The sequence below is a fragment of the Cygnus olor genome, chromosome 10, assembly GCF_009769625.2.
Source record: "Cygnus olor isolate bCygOlo1 chromosome 10, bCygOlo1.pri.v2, whole genome shotgun sequence".
In the NCBI taxonomy this organism is placed as follows: Eukaryota; Metazoa; Chordata; class Aves; order Anseriformes; family Anatidae; genus Cygnus; species Cygnus olor.
Window position 1 is genome coordinate 6028788 of NC_049178.1, and position 21196 is coordinate 6049983.

The following is a 21196-nucleotide window of genomic DNA, read 5'->3' on the forward strand; positions in this document are numbered from 1 at the left end:
GGAAGTGTTTAAGGCCAGGCTGGATGGGGTTTTGAGCAAGCTGGTCTGGTGGAAGGTGTCCCTAGATATGGCAGGGGTTGGAATTAGATGGGCTTTAAGGTCCCTTCTAACCCAAACTATTCTAAGTGATGGTTAGAACAAGCATTGGTAAGAACATACTCTGGGTTAGACATCTACAATACACAGAATCATAGAATGGCTTGGGTTGGAATAGACCTCAAAGATCATCTAGTTCCAACCCCCTGCCATAGGCAGGGATGCCACCCACTAGATCAGGTTGCTCAGGGCCTCATCTAACCTGGTCCTGAACACCTCCAGGGATGGGGCATCCACAACCTCTCTGGGCAGCCTGTTCCAGTGCCTCACCACCCTCTGAGTGAAGAATTTCCTCCTAACCTCTAATCTAAATCTCCCCTCTTTTAGTTTAAAACCATTCCCCCTTGTCCTGTCAATGTCTGATTGAGAAAAGAGTTGCTCTCCATCTTCTTCATACATCCCCTTCAAGTACTGAAAGGCTGCAACGAGGTCCCCCAGGAGCCTTCTCCAGGCTGAACAACCCCAGCTCTCTCAGCCTTTCTACCTAGGAGAGGTGCTCCAGCCCCTTGATCATCTTTGTGGCTCTCCTCTGGACCTGCTCTAACAGCCCCACATCCTTCTTGTGCTGGGGGCTCCAGACCTGGATGCAGTACTCCTTGTGGGGCCTCCCGAGGGCTGATCAGAGGGGGACAATCACCTCCCTCCCCTGCTGGCCCCTCCTTTTGATGCAGCCCAGGATGCAGTTGCCCTTCTGGGCTGCAAGCACACGCTGCTGGCTCATGTTGAGCTTTTCATTCACCAGAACCCCCGAGTCCTTCCCTGCAGGGCTGCTCTCAATGAGTTCTTCTCCCAGTCTGTACTCATGTCTGTGATTGCCCCAGCTCAGGTGCAGCACCCTCTACTTAGACTTGTTGAACCTCATTAGGTTCACGTGGGCCCACTTCTCCAGCCTGTCCAGGTCCCTTTGGATGGCATCCCTTCCTTCTGGTGTATCAACTGCACCACTCAGCTTGGTGTCATCTGCAAACATGCTGAGAGTGCACTTGATCCCAATGTCTATGTCATTGATAAAGATATTAAACAGCACCAGTCCGAGGACCCACTCCTGAGGTACACCACTCGTCACCGGCCTCCACTTGGACATAGAGCCATTGACCACCACTCTCTAGGTGCCACCTTCAAGCCAACTCCTTATCCACTGTATGGTCCACCCATCAAATCCATCTCTCTCCAATTCGGAGACCAGGATGTCATGTGGGACCATGTCAAAGGCCTCGCAGAAGTCCAGGTAGATGATAATACATGCTTTAGCTGGGTAAAAAAAGACTGGTACTAAAATACCGTAAAACAAGATGCAAGAATAGCCCTCATAATAAAAACTCTAAAGCAAGTGGATTTATTTTTTATTTTTTTAAACAAACTTACAATGAGCTTGAAGATGACTAACCACCTGAATTTGCCATCTGCTCCTCTGCCAGGAAATTACCACCTCCACTGCAGAGTCAGCAGACTACTTCATGTAAGCACTATCTTATCACTCAGGTGAAAATTCAGACAAGGTAGCTTGGATCACCAACTTAAACTAATATGCTTATCTAGCTCATTTTGCTTGGAGCACCTTCTGGGTGCCTTGCAGAAGAGAACAGTTACCAACAGTGAGAGGATGAGGAGAATCTGCAAGTCAGGAGGAAGCAAACATCTCCTGACAAGTACAAGTATCTAAGGAACATTTAATTTGAATAACACCACTGTTGCTCGACCACTCAACCATCCCAATTTTGAGGATTAAAAATAACTGAATTAAAAAAGGAACACAAAATGTTAATTTAAGCCTGTGACAAAAAATACTTCAGCAGTCTGTTTAAAAAAAAATAATCTGATGGGCCATAAGTGACAAAGAACTACAGCAGATTAAAATGCTATAATTTTTGTGTATTTCTGTTGTAAATACTTAATCTTTTTTGTAGGTAGGAAATGAAGATGGAATTCTTTAACTAAAGGTAACAACAGTAACATGAAAGCAACAGTGAATTGCCTCAGAGAAATCAATGAACTTTGCAAGCATCTATTCCTCCTCATTTTTCAGGGTTTATTATTAAGCAGGAATTAATCTACTCCCATCAAAAAGTGCTCCCAACGGAAGCCTTTGGGTACACCTGAACACCTGTGGGTAGCTTGTGCTCAGGAACGCTATACAACACAGCTGAGAGATCCAAGCTGCTCCAGTCAGGAGCCAGCTCAAACGTTATTCACTGTCCTCTTGCACCTGGAGGCAGTCAGTACATACACAACAAACTGCCACAAAACAGAATCAGCTCGAGAGCTGATTTAGCTTGACCTCAGGGCTGGTGCTGCTGCAGGTTATCCAGCCCCTACAAACCCACCTGGGTGTGTCCATGCCATGCAGCTCGGTGTTCCTCACGCCGGGAAGGTTTACTGGCTCAGAATTAATCTGGTGCAAACACACAGCAGCTGTTATGTTAGGCCCATTGCTAAGGATTGCATCACACAGTACAGGTACTGCCCAGATTCTTCCATAGGCTGGAATTTCAGCCTCACAATTATCCCTAGTCATGACCAACTAACACTATATAAATCATGAAGCAGCCTATATTCTCTCCTAAGAGCAACACGTATTTAGTAACATTGGAGGTAAAACTTCCAAAAACACAGCACTTCAATCGATTTCTATTTACATAAGCTCTCTTCTGAATAAAGAGCACTGACTTTTTACACCAGAGTACTTCCTAAATTTCGTGGGGCGGAGGTGTGTGTGTTTGTTTCTTGCCATTTGCTCTCCAGCTAATAAGAAAATACACTGGTTTTTATTTTTTTAAGCTATTTGACAACTAAAAGCGTTTTCTCTTACAAGCTTTTACACGTAAAACAATTGCCATCATAATAGACTTCAGTAATCACCACAGAAAAGTAAGATTTTATACACACACACACTCAACTTTTAAACACTGCAATATCATAGAATTTACTGGCAACCCAAATATTACCAAAATTGTATTTCTTTGAATTACAAAGATGAGATGAGAGCAAAATAAACTGTAAAAGATCAGAATCCATACAAGAGCAATTAAATGAAGGCAAGTAATCAAAATTAACTTACTATCATACCTTGGAAAGCTTAACATTACTTATTACTTGTAAGCTTCCTAATACAAATTATTCAACGTAGATTTCCAAATACTTGAAAGAAAAATAGAGATGTACCACAAAGATAGCGTGACAAAGTGAATAAAAAATTCATGGAATATATCAGTGTAGACAGATGTGTGACGTATAAGACGAAATCAAAGACGATATCCTAGTTCTCTTAGCAGTAACACACTGTGCATCTCCATAAGAAGTTGCTTCTGGCTAAGTACAACCACTGCCTTCTTACCCTGCTTGGAACAACACAAAGCAAACTGCTCTCATACACTGGCAGGGGGCCTTAAGGAAGGAAGCAGGGAAGATGCCAGAAGAACACTCAGATTTGCACAGCTCTTTCTATTTGCACAGTATACATAGAGTAGCACACATAAAAAAAAAAAAAGCAAAAAACATTTGCAAATATCTGGAAACTATCTATTAACTAAAACCACTTTTGCTGCTGGATTAGGAGGTTGAGACTAGCTTGCTGATCATGCAGATGGATGAGCTCTATGCCTAGCACAAGCAGCATAAAAGGAGCACAAAACATACTCCCTTTTATCATCAGCAAGTCCTCAGCTTAGTTCATTTCTGTTATTTGCAACCCAAAGAAAAAGTACGAAGATGCACAGTGCAGAGGAGGATACAACTGAAGATTTACCTCGTAACCCAATTCAGCTGAAATGAGACATTTCTAGCATGCCAGATATTTAATTTTTATTTTATATTTTATGAGCAGCAAAAAAGCTAACATATCAACAAATACTGTATCTTACCGTCTAGGGCTTTAGATACCATTTCAGAGGGACAATGGTTGTTTGGTCTGTTCAGAGAGCCAGATCTAGAACAATTGTTATTCCAAAGAATCCTTAAAATCATCTGAAATAAGTGTCTAATGAACATTTCAGCTGACGGCTTTACTGGACATTTTAAAGCTTCCGCATACTGCAGAAGAGAGCTGGGACTCTGAAAGGTATTATGACAGTATTTGTATAAATCTGTGTAGGAGGAATTATCCTCTTTAAATATTTTTGACCCATTCTAAATGCCAATGCCTCTTAAATGCCATTGAAATTCTGATCAAGTTCAGCTGGGCAGAAATTAGTCCATTTATTTCTGAAACAATAAAAAAACCTTTCGTTTCAGATTACTACTTCAATGAGAATGTGTAACAGAATAGCTTGCTCATAAAAAAAAAAATCTTATCATTTTCATTTCTCTCCCAATTTGTTGTCAGTCACTGAGGCTATTAGCAGTGGCTTGCCATCCTGACTTAGGATAGAGGACAGTCAGCAAATTGCCTTTGAGTCCTGTCTCATATCAAGCCAAACTTAAATGGCGAGAAGTATGAAACAGTTTATTTGTACCTGTGATAACTGAATGAAATGGTGAACTTCACATTGTCTTTTAAGAGGTGAAGGCTGATGCCTTCCGTGCTTCTAGAAGAAACGTTTCAGTTTCTGCTCTGGTATTAAGAAAAGCTGCAGCATTAGACAGATATCATGGACCTAAGACTGCAGAGTATGGACGAGATAACCCTAATAATTCTTGTCTAGAACTGAACCGTATGAAATGATACTAATATAAAACATGCCATTTTTTGCTTAACAGTAAAGACTACAAACAAGAGAAAAAACAGAAGAGTTAAAAAAAAAAAAATCAGGAAGGGCAGCTAAGTACAAAGTCCCCTAACAGCCTGCAGGACAACTAATTTCCGTTTGTATCCTGAAAAATTACCCCTGCTGCCAAAGGTGCAACACTGATTTGCAGCCACTATTTACAGGCACTAGAAGCTAGAGAGCAATGCAGGGACATCACTGCAAGACGTAGCATGCAGGGTAAAGGCACTGCCTTATTATTGGCACTTCTATGCTCTAATCCTCAAAACAAACTACAATAACAAAAAAAACATTAATACCAAATAACTGAATAAACACAAAGCACAATAGGCATGACCGACTGAAGTCCCCAAAGGAGACAGGTGTAAACTAGCCTCACACTCATATTCAGTGTAGACCTGAAACACCTTTTAGTCTAACATGCACATCTGACAGTTCTTCCCTTATAATTTTTAAAGCAGAAATAATAAATAAATCAGAAGCATCAAACAACAGTGCCTGGTGCAGTTACTGAACCTAAAAATAGCCCTATAACAATTGTTTAATTTACTTCCCCCTGTCATGCACTAAGACTTTCATTTTGGCTCAGAACAAAAGAATTTCAGGCTCATGCCTGTTAGGTACAGAGTGCTTTTGAAATGACATAAGAACTGTAACTATTAATAACTATGAATTGCATGTTGGAAAGCTATTTATGAAGAGTAAGTAGTTCAAGGGTGTTGGGAGGGGTAGGGAGGGAATCAAATTGCTTTATAAGGATACAATTATTATTATTATTATTTTTTGTTTTGGCATTTTACTTCTCTCTCAAGACCAAAGGTGAAGATCTTGTTTTGCTTATCTGTTATCACTACAAAATTATCTTCTATATCTATAAGATGAATTAAAATGGTGTTGTTCTCCAAAGTAAACCACAAAATCTAGAAGAAAAGGAAAAAGAAAACCCACAAAGTATCTGTCACTTTAACTGCAAGATGTATCAAACGCTACCTGACAGTATCAATTCAGTTGTTCCCCAGATTGCAATAAATAAGAATGGCATGCTTGAAAGTTTCCTTTAATGGATTCACCACGGTTGCAAAGATAGCAGGACAGGAGCAAATACAGAGATCATAATTTCAGGAATCAAAGCAAACACAGAGATCATAATTTCAGGAATCAAAAAAAGTAACTGACTCCTTAAAAGCAGTTGCAGTTTCAGTTAACTATTTACTAGAACGAGAACATAAAATAGACCCTTAAAGCAGCCTATCAAAACAAGGCTGGAGTTTCCAGGCATCAATTATCCTGCCTACTATACGGGACTGGAATTTAACAGAAGATCCCACCCACCCTTAGAGCCTATTAGCATTGCACTACAAACACCAAAATGACAATGGCGGTGCCACCCTGTCAGGAAGGTGAGCTGCTGTTTCCACCACTGCTGCATAGCAGATCATACATTGCATCTCTTCCAGACTGAGGTTGGGGAACTTGGAAATAATCATATTTATAAAGCTTTTGTTGTTAAGTTACAGTTGTGATTAATTTAGGAGCTTTAGATATTGTTTCATCACAATCTATCTTTATTACATCTTCTCTTCTACAAAATAAAAACTTTCATCTTTAAAATTAAGTTTAAAGCACTACTCCAATGTAGAAGACACATTTTTTTTAAAGTAGTTTATCCCCCAGAGCTCAACAAATACGGTTATATAAGCAGGCATGTTTTCTTAGCCTGCAGAAACTAGTAATCCTTGTCTTTTTTTTAAATTTTATTTTTAAATATCCTGACACATTTAGTAGGTACCCACATGTTGAGTACCCTCACTGTTCAACTCTCTTTTCAATACATACCATTAATTTCGTGGTATCAGCATGACCTTGGTCAAAGGTGAATAAGGCTATTCCATTAAACACTTCCACACTGCAACCAGCAGCTATAATCTGACAAAAACAAAAAAATAGATGAAGGTTAATTGTCAATCCCATAAATTTCATTTAAAATGAAAAAGTGTCTGCACCATATGATCTTGTTTCTTATGCACTGCTATCTCCCCTCGTCTCGACAGTACAAAACACACCATGCGTACTTAGATCCTGGCGCATTCCCAGTTATATTATGGAATATGGCAGCATCCAAGCATCCACCATTTTTTACATCGAGACATAAAGGGACCATAATTTATCAGTCAGTTTGCTTATGTAGGTATTACAAATCAAACATGAGAGGAGCGTGTGCAGAAGATGTCTAAACAAGAAAAGCTGCATGAATCTACAACAGAAAACAGATACGCTGTTAACCTAGAAAAATCCAAACCCACAGCTGCCTTCAAGAAACTACAGAATGTCAAATTCAGCTTTGCTTATGCTTAGAAAAAAATCTTTCTTGGAAAGGCTGCAGCTTTTTTTTTTCCTTCCAACTTAAGTTTTTTCTACTTGTTCTAAAAGTGGGCTAGACGAGAACTAGGACTGCACACATACATCTTTGACTAGTATTTCAGAGAGAAAACAACTTCATCTGAGAGCCTCGTGAGGAAGATATTCAAATCAGTGGCTTCTCTGCCACCTCTGGTCTTTCTCCCACTATGACTGCAGCTTGTTACTTGCATTAATAGCAGGGATGAAAGCTAACCTAAAATAAGGAATTTAAAAAAGCTGTAGCATTTTATATCCCATTACTGTCAGAGTTGCATGCAAAAATCAAGCTATTATAAATAGCCCTCAACTGCATGCAGGGGAAGATCTTGCATAATGGATGTCTAGTATGAGTGATCATATTTTTAAGAACTACTGTAAAGCAGGCACTGCATCACCAGTGGCAAATACTCCTTCAAGGGGAGAATCCTGCAAGAAGAAAACAGTGTAAACTCATATTAGATTTGGAGTTATGTCCGCTATGTGGACACCTGAACCAAGGGAACCGCCCATGCAGGAAAGCGTAAGAAGTGCCGCCCACCTCCCTAACCCCCTCACCCCCCCACCCCCCACCCGAAAAAAATCTTATACGTGACAGAAACAAGGACAGAGATCATTTCGCTCCGCACACATGGGTACCTAAATTTTATTGCTTTGATAAAATGCTTTTAGCAGTCAGATAACACCTAAAGCTGTATAGCCATTTCTCTTGTCTGTTTATGTCTCTGGAATGGAACAAAAAAATGGTTCTCTAACTAAATCTTTCGGTGCCACTAGGTACTGATTGCTCAGGACTCCCTTAGCTATTTTGCGAAGCTCGTCATTGCAATTGTGAAGGGACTAAGTGGTGAACAGAACCTGACTCTGAATTTGTTTCTCTGCAGCTGTCTCAGCTGTGCTGCCAGGAAAGAGCAAAACACAGTGACACCCTACACTTGACTATTAGCTAAACATCTCTAACCATGAAACCAGAAACCACAAGTTTAAGCATATGCAAAGGGCTTGCATAATAAAGAAAAGACTGTTTTGAGCAATATTCCATCTCTCTTCTTAACAGGTAGGCTAGAGTGCCCAGAAACAAGTGCTTAGACTTGCATATACTTGGGGAAAATCTAAGCATGCAAATATGTGGTTTGATCTGCTGAAGAACTAAGTGCTCAGCAGTTTGCACCGGGGGTGAATGTCCTCAGTGTGTGCTCAGACGTCAAAGTAAAATTTGGTCTTTTATATTTATTTATTCAAAGTGTATGGGCAAAGTCTTGTGGCAAGCACTTTACCAAAGTAACTAATTGTCTTATCACTGTTTGGAACAACAACAAAAAATGTTAATTGTCCCTTCAAGGCGTGGCATTCTCTCCAGAGGCCCAGGTTTTGAAACCTGGATTTCAGAGGAATCTCTGGCTTTCAGCTAAAATAAGAAAAGCAACATTTTCTATCTTTTGGTCTCAGAAAAACGAAACAACACCCTCAAAGTGAAAAAAAATGGGTTGAGCTTTATAAGTCTGCAAACCCATTGCATTAAAGTTTGATTAGTGGTTTCCTACTACTTAGGTTTGTCAGTATAGGTGGGAAATAGAAATTATCTTCATGAAAGGCAAGATATTTTTTAAAGGGAATAATTATAATGTGAATTAATGAACCTCCTATAATATAAAATCATGGAACCATAGGACAACAAAATCATGATGCAAAACAGAGTAGATTGAATGGCCTCCTAATTTTTGTCTGACAAAAAATGACATACAGCAATAATATGCACCCTTTCTAAGGCTTACACTGAAACACAGGTAAGACGTTTTCAGATGGCTAACAAACCTCCACTTACCTAATTGCTGCAGCTTGTTGAAACTTGGCTTTGTGGTGGTAAATTCACATCCTTTAATTGAGGTGAACAACTGAGCAGTGAAAATTCATTACACTGATTCAAATACAGATTAGAGGCAGGAATGAAATAATTAAAGAGCATCTGCTAAACTGTAAAGCATGGAAAAGAAAGAGATTAATGGAAACAAATGCATCAAAAACAACATCTTCCAAAGCTTATGGGAAGCTTACTGTGTACACTGGTTTGATTTACCAGCTTCCACTCTTTTGCTATTATCCTACACCACTAAGAGATTACCCACGAATCAGTAAGATTACTTCAGTTAATGTCAATTTTCTGTTGGAAAGAATCAGCATGGGTTCCCATACCATTCTTTCTTCTACAACTACTGCCTAGGCCTCAAGCAACTTACTCCACTAGCCTGCAAAACCTGGTAGACACATGCATTCTGGTTTAGAGTCCACATGTGGAGAAACCAGTGACGTATGGGAACCAAACTCAACATTATTTTCTAGTCAGATATAGGGTAACTGGTAGAATAGTAGCGAGCCTTCCTTCTGTGTTTAGTGAAGTAGGTCAAATAGTAAGATACTAGGAAAACAGGCTTCCCACTCTGTTCTCTTCCCCTTCTAGTCATACAGCCACCTCTCAGTCACTAGCAAACGACAGGAACGCTCAAAACAACAAATGTGTCTAAAATGTACAATACTTTTCTCTGGGGTACAGCCGGGTTGTCTAGCATCTCCACAAAACACCCAAAAGTGGAAACTAAACAGTAATAGCAATCAAACAACACATTTCATGTCCTATGGGCTGTCTACAAAACAACACCTTCATCTTCAGAATTTTCTTTTGGTTATTTGCAAAATAGTTATTTGCTTTTAATCTCATTTTCCACTCCTACCTGTTGTCCTCCCCATATTCTTAAGAAAAACAAGTGAATAAATAAATGAAGAGATTTAATAGTGACCATTAAAACAGAAAATAAACATTCTACTTTTCTTCTGATAAGCACTGGACACACCTTCACTGGGACTACTCTTTGGAAAGGGAACTTCTAGTTTCCCAGATGTTGTGTTGTGTGATCACAGATCAATGCCTTCAACTATCTCTAAGCTTGAAAGCTGAGCAACTGGCTACTGTTTCTTTGTCTCTGGGTAAGACAGCATTTTAAAAACAAATGCTAACAAGACTGTGAGATATGAAATATCATAAGGCTGAATTCAGGGACTTGTCAAAAACAGCAGGTCATGTTACTCAGCAGCACACAGGGTCTCTGTGTGTAACAACAGGAGGTACCATGTGCATCTTCCCTGAAGCCCAGCTGCTGTTATTACAGGTTGGACTTTGTTACCAAAGTAAAAACACTGCTTGCTACCAAGATTATCCGACTTCATCAAACTATTCTGATGATTGGGCCGGAGATGGAAGGAGAGGCAAACAATTATCAGCTTGCCCAAGCAGATGAAAACTCCATTTATTTAAGTAAAAGACCATTTTTCCTCTGTTCCAAAACAGAGTGGTAGACTGAGAAGGTTCAAAAATCCTCTTATTCTCTATTATCCAGTGCATTCAGCTGTCTTAAACACCTGGAAGGCGGGAATAGAGTTCAATTCCTCAGCACTAGATTTTTTAACGTGCATTAATTCTTAACCTCTCTCATTTCCTTACAGCGCAAGGCTACTTGCCAGTATCATCTGCGTTAGCTATCCAACCCCCTCCAGGTCATTAAAGGAAACTCACTAATACCAGAGTTAACCGTTTATGAGTCAGCAGCCTATGATACAGTATGAGTTATGTTCTGCTGTATGAAGCAGCTTCCAGTGCCCTCTTTACTGTAGTCTTGTTAATCAAAACAGATATTGGGACACTGCAGTAGATGCTAATAAGATTTGTTCACTGTCTCCTAGGTCCTCTTGAAAAATGTGTACACAGAAACTCAGACATTTTACTTTGCTAAACCACACAGCTGGCACTGCAAAGTACTTTACAGAGAGACAAACAAAACACAGAACCTTTTCATGGCAGGCATGGGTCAAAACAAGATGATTAAAGAAAAAAGGCTTGGTATAACTTGCAATTGTTTCTAATAACCAAGTTATATTGTACAAAACAGAGTGAGAGCTTTAGGTCGCCACCTTATGCCTGCAGTGGAGGAGGGGGATCAGGAAAGAACATATTAAAAATAAAAGCAGAGGAAGTGCTACGAATGCTTCCACTTTATCTAACATCTCTGGTGATTGGCTGCCAGAGCTGTTGCTACACAAACTCTGCCTGCTCCTACTATACATAATGAGCCCTACTCTGTTACAGCAAACCGCTGCAGACGTTACCTCTGCTAACACAGCAGTATGGCAAGCTTTACTGAATTAGAATACCCAATGACTGTCTCCCCTCAAGCTAACAGGAAAAGCAAGAAGTTTGCCCAAGAATGTACAACTCCCTGAAATGAAGCTCAGTATATGGGCAGAAAACCGTTGTCTATAGGTGTTTCACGTGAAGCTGTGAAAACTTCTCTTCTGTTAGTTGTTTCCAAAGCAACAGAGCAATGTGGTTCCAATTCCTGCTGCTGTATTTCCCGATAAAAATCTTTCAGAACTGCGTGATCGCTGTAGGAAGAAAAGTAGAGAGACCACGGTGAGGTTTTCAATTTCAAAAGGTACTGAACTGAGATCTGGAAGCAAATTAATCCTCCCTCCTAAATTAAAAACTAAACAAACAAAAAAAGTCACAATACCACATGGGTTTACAATTAAAATACCCTTAAAGCTTTTTCTGGTTTTTATTTTAAAAAAATGTTTTCACCTTTTATGTGACCTGTATATTAAAATAAGTGCTGACAAAAATGAGGGTCTAAAAATCTCACCTCTTCCAGCATCCACTCTTTTCAATGGACATCAAGGGTGTGCCTTAGCCCAGGGAAAAGTGATGCAAAATACCTGCTGCTGAAGATAAGAAATGGAAAAGCTAACATACTACCTCCTTTGCTCCTATTCTAACGCAAATCAGTGTTGAATTTGGAACAAAACAAAACCAAACCAGAAACATTTATTAAAATGAACAACTTCAATGTTCTGAGAACTGATATGCTTGAGCCAGCCCTGAGCAGGCCATGGGATTCAGTATGCTTTGATTACGAGTTACATTAAAGTGAATAATCCTAAGTAATGGGACAAACTACTGAGAAAATCCTCTAGGCATAATTAGAGTAAATTAATAAGGATTTTTGAGTAATTCACATTCATCAATAGTATAATTGTTAAAACTTCAGGTGTCATCTTGAAGAAAAGCAGTAATGTGCAAGGCCTTGCACACAGGTTTCAGCATTAAGTGGGACTTAAGTCCCCAACACTAAAACCTGTTTCTTTTGTGGCAAATGGGAAAACAAACCCTCCTCCAACAACCAAAAGCAATTGACCAGAAATATTATAACCCCTCTATCACTGGAGTGAATTTCACATGAAATAAACATGAGATATGTACTTTTCGGCTTTTGCAACAAACCACATTAGAGTAACAAAATAAATTATGGCATGTGCAAACACAATACTGCTTGTAGGCTAAGTTTTGCTGTTCTGTGTAGTGCAAAATACCCACCAGAATTTCATCTCCCTGGGAGTTATGTTTGTACATGAAGCATGATTCAAACTCCACCAAAGCTAAAAAAAATAAATAAAAAAAATCAGGGGGTGGTGACATACACAAACAGCAAATCAGCGAGGTGGTTAGATGTAACCGGTCTGTTTCCATACTGCAACCACAGGACAGTCGAGAGGAAGGAATGCTAGCACATGCCTCAGCTGCTTCAGTGCAGTCAGGTGGCCATTACTGCAGCAAGCTCCCATACGAAACCATGCACTTCTGAAGACAGAATGCAGTTACAAACATGGAACTGAAGAACAGAGGCCAACAATATGTTATTTCAACAATAATATAAGAAGTAATTTGTCTACTGCCTAAAATTCATGCTCTGATGACTACATTAGTGTTTTACTTAAACACATTACTATTTCCTCCAATTATTTCTGTTTTGGATAAGGATTTTGTATAGAAGTTATTGTTTCTGACAGATGTATGAACAATTATTTTTCCCACTGTTTTGAACAAGTAGCATTACCTTCATTTCTTTGCACTACGGCTTGTAACAACTTAGCCCAGGATCTGCTTGTGGAAGGAGCACCATGAATGAAGCTGAAATTATTTTCATGTCAGTGTGATTAGTTAAACAGTACAGCCACACCCTCTCATTTAGGTTGTGATAAAAGCCCTGTGGTTGGGGGCAGGACAAAATGTGAAAAGGAAGGGCCATTTCCTCCAAGGAATGGGAGCCTAACTTCAGTTCAATATAAAAATTAACCCCCAGTTGCCTTCAAACAAACAAACAAAGCAAGCCAACAAGAAGCAGCAAACAAAAAACAATACCACCACACAAAAGAAAATCATCTCCAACTCAACAAGAGCTTGTTTCCTTCTGAAAAAGTATTCATGGCCTGCTTCTTCCCAGAGAAGTGTATTTTGGTGCAGGGTACATCCACCCCTTTATATACCCTACCTAGGCAGTTAGCACAACGTTTAGCCTCATCAGAACTTTCTGCAGAATGATCTCCATGCAGCTCTTTCTGATTTCTAATGTAAAGATTGCCTTAGCCTGTAGTTCCTTATAGATAACACTGTGAAAGGCCTGGCTTATAATTTGTTAGTACAAACTGCAAGCAACATAAATACAATTAAACACTAGCTTTAAGGAAGTTTTGCGTGTTCTGAACTGCCCTATCATCTGTGAAGTACCTCAGCTTAAAGCAATACCCTACCAACCTGCAATACCATCTGCACTGAAAATGCAGATTTTTAGCGTAATTCAAATTACTTACTTCAACTTACATTCCAGTTTCACCTCTGAAAAGCTAAAAAAATATACTTCTAAGGGGAAAATATTTTTAATTTATATATAAGCAGAACTAAAAACAAACAGAGCATGAAAAACTTTTTTTTTCCAGTTATATGGCATTACTGTCAGGGATAAAAAGCTAGATTTGATCAGACAAATCCAAGCCCCAGACATATATTCAGAGTCCCCTTTCCATATTCTCAGCAACCAATTCATGCATGTCATCTTAACATGTTTGTTTTTTTGAAACATAAGAACCCTTTCAAGCCTGTAACATCTTTCTTTGTTCTCTATTCTTTAAAGAGAACCACTCAAAACATTGTTTTTTAGTTGACGATATGTTTCAAGAACTTTTTTTTTTTGTAAGGGACTGGCCCCTCTTTCTCCTTTTATAAACAATTATCATTTTCATGATGAGAAAACAGATTATTTTCCATGGAAGATGAACTCCGTAGGATATCATTGCAGAAAGCAGCTGTTTCATTCAGTTAACAACATGGCATTTATATGTAAAACAGCGAAGCTTAAAATGAAAACAGAAAACAAGATTCAGACTGGATTTTCTTCAATATTCTGGAAGTTAAATACAATATGTTTGAGGTAGAAAGATAAAGATAGTAGGGGTATGTGCCTGTTTTATTAAAGAATATAATTTGACAAAACGCAAGTTACATCCAAACATACACAACTGAAATGATCACTCAGGAGTGGAAAAGCATAAATACCCTAACCACACATGCTCTAATTAAACTGATGGTGAAAAAAGTTACAATTCTCAGTACAGATGTTTCAAACACTGTAAATATCGCTTTTAAAAACTTGGGAAAATCAAGCTTCACTGGGAAAACAAAGGAATATTGAAAAACTTCAAGAATGAACTCCTTGTTTTACAGGGATGGAGGTTGTACACGAAAGGTTTATTATCTCCTGCTGTAGCTGCATTGGATCATAACCGCTAACAGAAAATGCAAGCTGCAAATATATATAGAAGAGGAGAATGCACGTGGTACGTTTGGGAAGTTACAGAACTTTCCATGCCAGGGAACACAGACTCCTCTGAAGGCATCGTGGGTTCGTAGAAAAAGAAAATCCTTTGGCTTCTTTCCTCAGATGTAAATTATTTGGTGCCATCTACCCGCCAGCAAGTTGTGCTTTCAGTTGTGCCAGCCCGCTTAACCTTGGCATGACTGCACTCAACCTGCCATCCCCAGCTAAATCCCCCAGGGAATCTTGCTGTTCCTCCTTCCGGCAGAGGGGTGAGGAGGGACAAGCTGCTTAAACCCTGGGATGTCCCATAGAGGGGGCACGGCCCCACTGCTGGCCCCGGGGGGCACAGCTAAGAGATGCCTGCACTGGCCCCGTGCCCAGCTCCCAGGAGGGGCCCCTGGTCAAGGCAGCCAGGGCAAGAGGAAGGAAACTCCGGGAAACAACCATGAGCTCTAAGCAGCAGCCCACACAGTCCCACTTTTGACTGCTCGTTTCTTTTTTGGACACCACAAAATGATAAATCATTGTTTCTCTTGGAGCCCATTTTGTGCTTAGCGCCTTGGTGCTCTTACAGGCAAATTGGACGAAGAACAAAGAAAAATCAGGGAGCTGGATCTTTCTCTCTCCACGACTAGTAGATGGCAAACAGGTTTTAAAACCTCCAAAAAAACAATCAAGGGCATACCTGCACCTCGTGAAGCATACCTGCACCTTGTGAAACTGCCACCCAGCACCTCAGAGAGCTGCTCTTCTCTCGCTCCACAACTCCCCTAAGCTTGTAACACACTACAAAGTGCACTGAGTTCCTGAAGTCTTGCTGTCCAGTTTAGATTTTAGGTTGTGCTTTCATACTTTCTCCTCGGTAATATTTTTAAGACAATCAAATACTCTAAAACAAATTAGCTAACACGTCAAAAGTTTCTTGATATAATCACAGAATCACAGAACTGTAGGGGTTGGAAGGGACCTTGAAAGATCATCGAGTCCAGCCAAAGCAGGTTCCCTAGAGCAGGCTGTCCAGGTAGGCGTCCAGACGGGCCTTGAATATCTCCAGAGAAGGAGACTCCACGACCTCCCTGGGCAGCCTGTTCCAGTGCTCCACCACCCTCACCGTGAAGAAGTTCTTTCACATGTTGGTGTGGAACTTCCTGTCCTCTATCTTGTGGCCATTACCCCTTGTCTTGTCCCCACAAACCACTGAAAAGAGGTTGGCCAAATCCCCCTGTCTCCCACACCTCAGATATTTATACACATGGATGAGATCCCCTCTCAGTCTTCTCTTCTCCAGGCTGAACAGACCCAGGTCTCGCAGCCTTTCCTCATAGGGAAGATGCTCCAGGCCCCGTATCATCTCTGTGGCCCTCCGCTGGACTCTTCCCAGGAGATCCCCGTCTTTTTTGTACCGGGGAGCCCAGAACTGGACACAGTACTCCAGGTGAGGCCTGACCAGGGCAGACTAGATGGGGAGGATCACCTCCCTTGACCTGCTGGCCACGCTCCTTTTAATGCATGCCAGGATCCCCTTGGCCTTCTTGGTCACCAGGGCACACTGCTGGCTCATGGTCAACCTGTCATCCACCAGGACCCCCAGGTCCTTCTCCTCAGAGCTCCTCTCCAGCAGGTCGCCCCCCAGCCTGTACTGATACGTCCAGTTGTTCCTTCCCAGGTGCAGGACTCTACACTTGCTCTCATTAAACTGCATTTAAATGAGTAAACACAGTTTTAATATATTAACCTTGCTGTAGCAATCCCATAATATAGTATACCATTTCCACAATCAGGTGTTTAAATCAAGGACCTTCTACCTACAATTATCTACACTGAGACTTCGGACATCTTTGTATGCACAACGCACTTGGTTTCTAGTAAAAGTAAAGTCAAAGCCTCCTGGCAGGAATATTTAGGAATTTGTATCAGACTGCTACATTTGAGTCTAAGATTGTCTTTCTCCAGGGCAAATATATTAATGTGTAAGCAAATCAAACAATAATTCTTCATTTTGTTAAGCAGTATCTCACAAGTAAGACACGAAGGCAATGCTTCTAAGACAATCGCTGCAACACCAACAGTTTTTCAAAGAGCAGGCTAAACTGCCATCATAAAAAATGTCTGTTTTATTTGTGTGCATGTATGCTTTTTATTTTTTTATTTTTTTATTTTTTTATTTTTTTTTAAGGCATTGTTCCATTAAAGGGTTTCAACACATACCTGACTTGGATAGAAACAAAAGAGAACAAGTTACAGAGAATTACTGCTTCTCAGATGAATCATGGAAATTGATGGTGCATCTTAAACTGAATTGCCTTAACCTGTTTTCACAGTTAAGATTTACCCCATTATTTGCACTGGACACAGGATAACAACATGCAAATACTCATTACTGTATCTCTTTTGACAAATATCTGTTCCTTTAAATATGTCATCAGAACAGAAGCAGTTGGATAAGAGTTTTGTTTTTTCAAGGTTGCACACAGAACATCACCACTACAATTAAAGCCCAGCTACCTAACAGCTGCTCTGTACTAACCATCAGCATGCAAATCATTAGTCAGCAGCATGCTCCAAGAACAATTTTTCACTGGAGTCTTACACCAATGCATTTTACCCTTCTGTTTCCAAGGAAATAAAGCTACTTGCTGTTTCATTCAGCTATTGTGCTGACTACATGAATATACAAGAATTTAAATAGCTCAGTAGCATGACCAAGCCCTCAAGAATTTGTGTCCTCATGATTTGAATGGTACTCTCACTGTGTAGTCACACCGTAAAATTATACTGTGCTACATTGCAGTGAAGTGACTATGGCAGCCAGGCTACTGCCAGATTTCAGTGCTTCAAGTTTTAGAAGCCTGTTGAGAACCCAGGACACATGTTCAGCCAGCTAACCCACAGTGAACTCTGTGATACTATTTGAGTACTATTGTACCCAGTCCAGCTGGATTACAGCTAGCTAGCCTTACAAACATAGCACGACCATGTTCTTAGAATCCTCAGACCTTTAGGAAGAATGTCACTCTTGAACTAACCAAGCTATTTTTGTATTATACAAAATGGAAGATAATAAACCTGCACAAGTGAAACGCTGGCTTAAAACAGCACCTGTCTCCAGCAAAGAGATGCTTACTGATAGCTTCCACAGTTCCTAAAATGTTGTGCTGCTCAAATCATTTTTCAAATGTGCTTCATACATAAGGCTGTCTGGGGATGAGGAGAGAGCATGTACATGGAAGAGTGACATCAGGTGGGGGAGGAGAAGAAAAACAGCCAACTATTACATAACAGATTTTTTTTGTCTTCAGGAAGCAATTGGTCTCTCATTTTTCCTCCTTGTTTTAATCGCAGTATTCTGTCCCCTCCCCCTACATCACAAGGGCTGCAAGCAGACAGAACATGCTATCAATTTAACAGCTGGAACAAGCAAATAGCAGGGAAGGAGGTAGGGGCATCTTCTAGGCTCTGATATATTTAGTATTGGACAGCTGATACATATTAACTCTAGTCCAGAAAAATAAAATTGTCAATCTAAACATGTTAGTTCCTTAGCTTGTACATGTGCAGAGCTAGTTACGTACAGTTTGCTAAAGGACAGACGTGCTGTTTTACCTACAAAATGGTGCGAGCAGACTGCAACAGTGTAGCTGAAATACATGCAGCAGAACCCGCAGATGACATTTCCATGTTTCAGAGTAGCCAACACAAGGCTAAGCAGATGCTAAAAGATCAATAAAGGTAGCTCTGTCAAAAAACAAAAATGCACGACAAAGGAAGACCAAACAGGCTGATGCATAACATCGTGTCGTTCCTTCATTTTCCCCACCCATCTCATTCCCAGGACCGTGCACCAGTCTGCTTGCTACTGCTTTGCCATCTGGTTTCTGTCTGCAACACTACAGTTGCAATGCAAAAACTTGTACAACTGATGCCACCGTCTGGAAAAATGCAGTATTCTATCTAGCGTACAGTGTAAATACGTTGGAAATTTACAGTATGCAGTATTGAGGTGTTGCTACTGTTGACAGAACAGGTTTTTCCATTGAAATGTTTCATATTTTCAGAATATCAAGCCAGTAGCATAACTAAATAACAATATTCCAAACAGGTGACTTTTAAACACCATGGGTGAAACCCTAGAACTGCCACGAGAGGGAAGACGTCAGAAGACAAAAGGGATGAAATGGAAGACTGAACAAAGCTACTGAACAACCACATCTGAAATATCCTCAAATAAGACAGACGACTGAGACAAATTAGTAAGAAAAAAAATACTATCTTTTAAAATGTTAAAATGTGTTACCTTTATCTTGTAAATATGTAAAAATTCTTTACAAAAAGCTTTATTAAATTGGCCAAAGAAATGCCTTAAAGTGATTTGGTCCTGCAATCTTCATTCTTAAACCATTCCAATGACCTGAGCAATCCGAGTAAACAGATTCCACGAAAGCAATGATTGCTAGAAAAGCAAGTCAGCCATTTTGTGTAAACATCAGTGCTGATCCACACAGAAGCAGAAGTTAACTAGGAAGAGGATTTTCCATTACGTTACTGCATAACGTATTCTCTCCTGGCAAACTGGTACAAACAGAAAGGAGTGCTCCTTGGTACGGTAAATGCCAAAGGGAACTTGGTGCTCCTTCACCTTCTCCAGCTGTCCTACGTGACAACACAAGCAGGTTCAAACTTGCAGCTGTACAAATCATACCAAGCCAGAAGGGCTGATGGCAGGTGCCCAGCACTTTTATTCCTTTGCTCACCTCAGGCTTTGATATACTTATTTCTTTATGCCTATCAAAGTGGCCCCAAAAGATTAGCCTTAATTGAAACCATACAAGGCTGTAAATAGGATGTCATTAGGTCTTCTCATACTAAGGTGCTCTATGCCTAGTAGTTAACAACTGTGAAGCCCTGGATCACAGTTCGGAAAGCAGTGCACTAGAACTGGAATACTGAATTCTCAGTAGGGAGAAAACAGCGTTGTACAGACGTAGTAAGGCAGTGTTTTGCAAAATGTGGCATTTATTACAACTCAGAAGACCTCTGAGCCTCAGGAAGAAAAAGGATCATGTGCTACACAAAATAGTTCAACTGAACAACTTTGTTCACAAAGCAGCATAACAGACCGTGGTACTTAAAAGAAAATAAAGTTTACAGAAAACAGGCTTCATCTTTGACAGCCATGAGATGAAACTCCATTTTTATGTTTGCAAAAGAATGTGAAAATAAAGAAATTTCTTTAGAAGACTGAAAACAAACAGATGTATACAATGTAAAAGTGAATTCTAAGGACAGAAAGAAAGACAGGAATAAAACAGATCAGATAAGCTTCAGAAGGCATAGGGAAGTAAATTACAAAACCAAGAAAACAAACAAAAACACATGCAGAACACAGGACTTTGGAAAAATACATTTTTTTTCCTCCATCTACTCAGTACTCTGAGATTTGCTTTTTGATCTTCTGTCCTGTAACTTGTCTTTCAAGATGAGACTGCTTTCGGCTTTCTTATCTCAGTAGTGTGTTTCCTAGTCACTGACTTGCTATTTAAACCCAGAGGTAGCCAGCTATTCTCCTCATTTTCTAATGTGAGGCCTCGCAAACAGCAATCTTATTATTCCTCAGATCAGGAAGAGCCCAAGGATAGAAGAAAAAAAAACACCTTGTTTTAAGTGCTGAATCCTGGCAGGTTGAAGGTTAAGTGTTGCAACAGTCAGTTTTACAAGAAGTTGCACCAATCTTTCTTAATAAGGGGGTCAAGTCCTACAAGCCCCACGCTGGAAATGACTTAGTCAAGTACAATATCCTATCGAACCACAATCATGAAAGCGTTTCTATTATTACTTAAAACTTACTGCTAGCAGACTGTTTTCAACCAGGGATACATGACAAGGTGATGTATGCAACAACTTGTACCCTATATGAACAAGTATTCTGGCATCATGCTCTGCAGTAATGCACAATACACTGTTTTAAAAAAATCAAGGCAAGAAAATGAACTAGAGACAGTGGGAACCACTACAAAAGGTACGTACTGCAGTTATAGACTCCCTTTCACAGATCATTTGATCACAAATTGCTCCGTCTCTACTTGAGAAATGTGCTTAAAGCAATTTCCTTGTGATGATCAGGTCTCTGGCACTACAGTTTACTGATATTGTGTTTCCCACCTTGAGAGAGGTGACTTCTAAGAGCACTAGAAAAGGAGCGCATTTATATCCGTTAGATTTTACAGTAAATTTAACTGAAACAAAACGTCTACTTGAACTGTTTGCTACCAAAACAGCGTAAATGTCAACAAAACCAACTTT

General features: G+C 40.0%; 1 long non-coding RNA gene across 1 annotated transcript; it reads right to left on the bottom strand.

The window, feature by feature from the left end:
- Positions 1-2397: 2397 nt before the first annotated feature.
- On the bottom strand, positions 2398-9932 carry LOC121075686. The gene is made up of 3 exons (XR_005823101.1): positions 9022-9932; positions 6636-6725; positions 2398-2488 (listed from the first exon to the last, which is right to left on the bottom strand). It is a non-coding gene; the product is annotated as an uncharacterized LOC121075686 (long non-coding RNA).
- Between the last annotated feature and the right edge of the window lie 11264 nt (positions 9933-21196).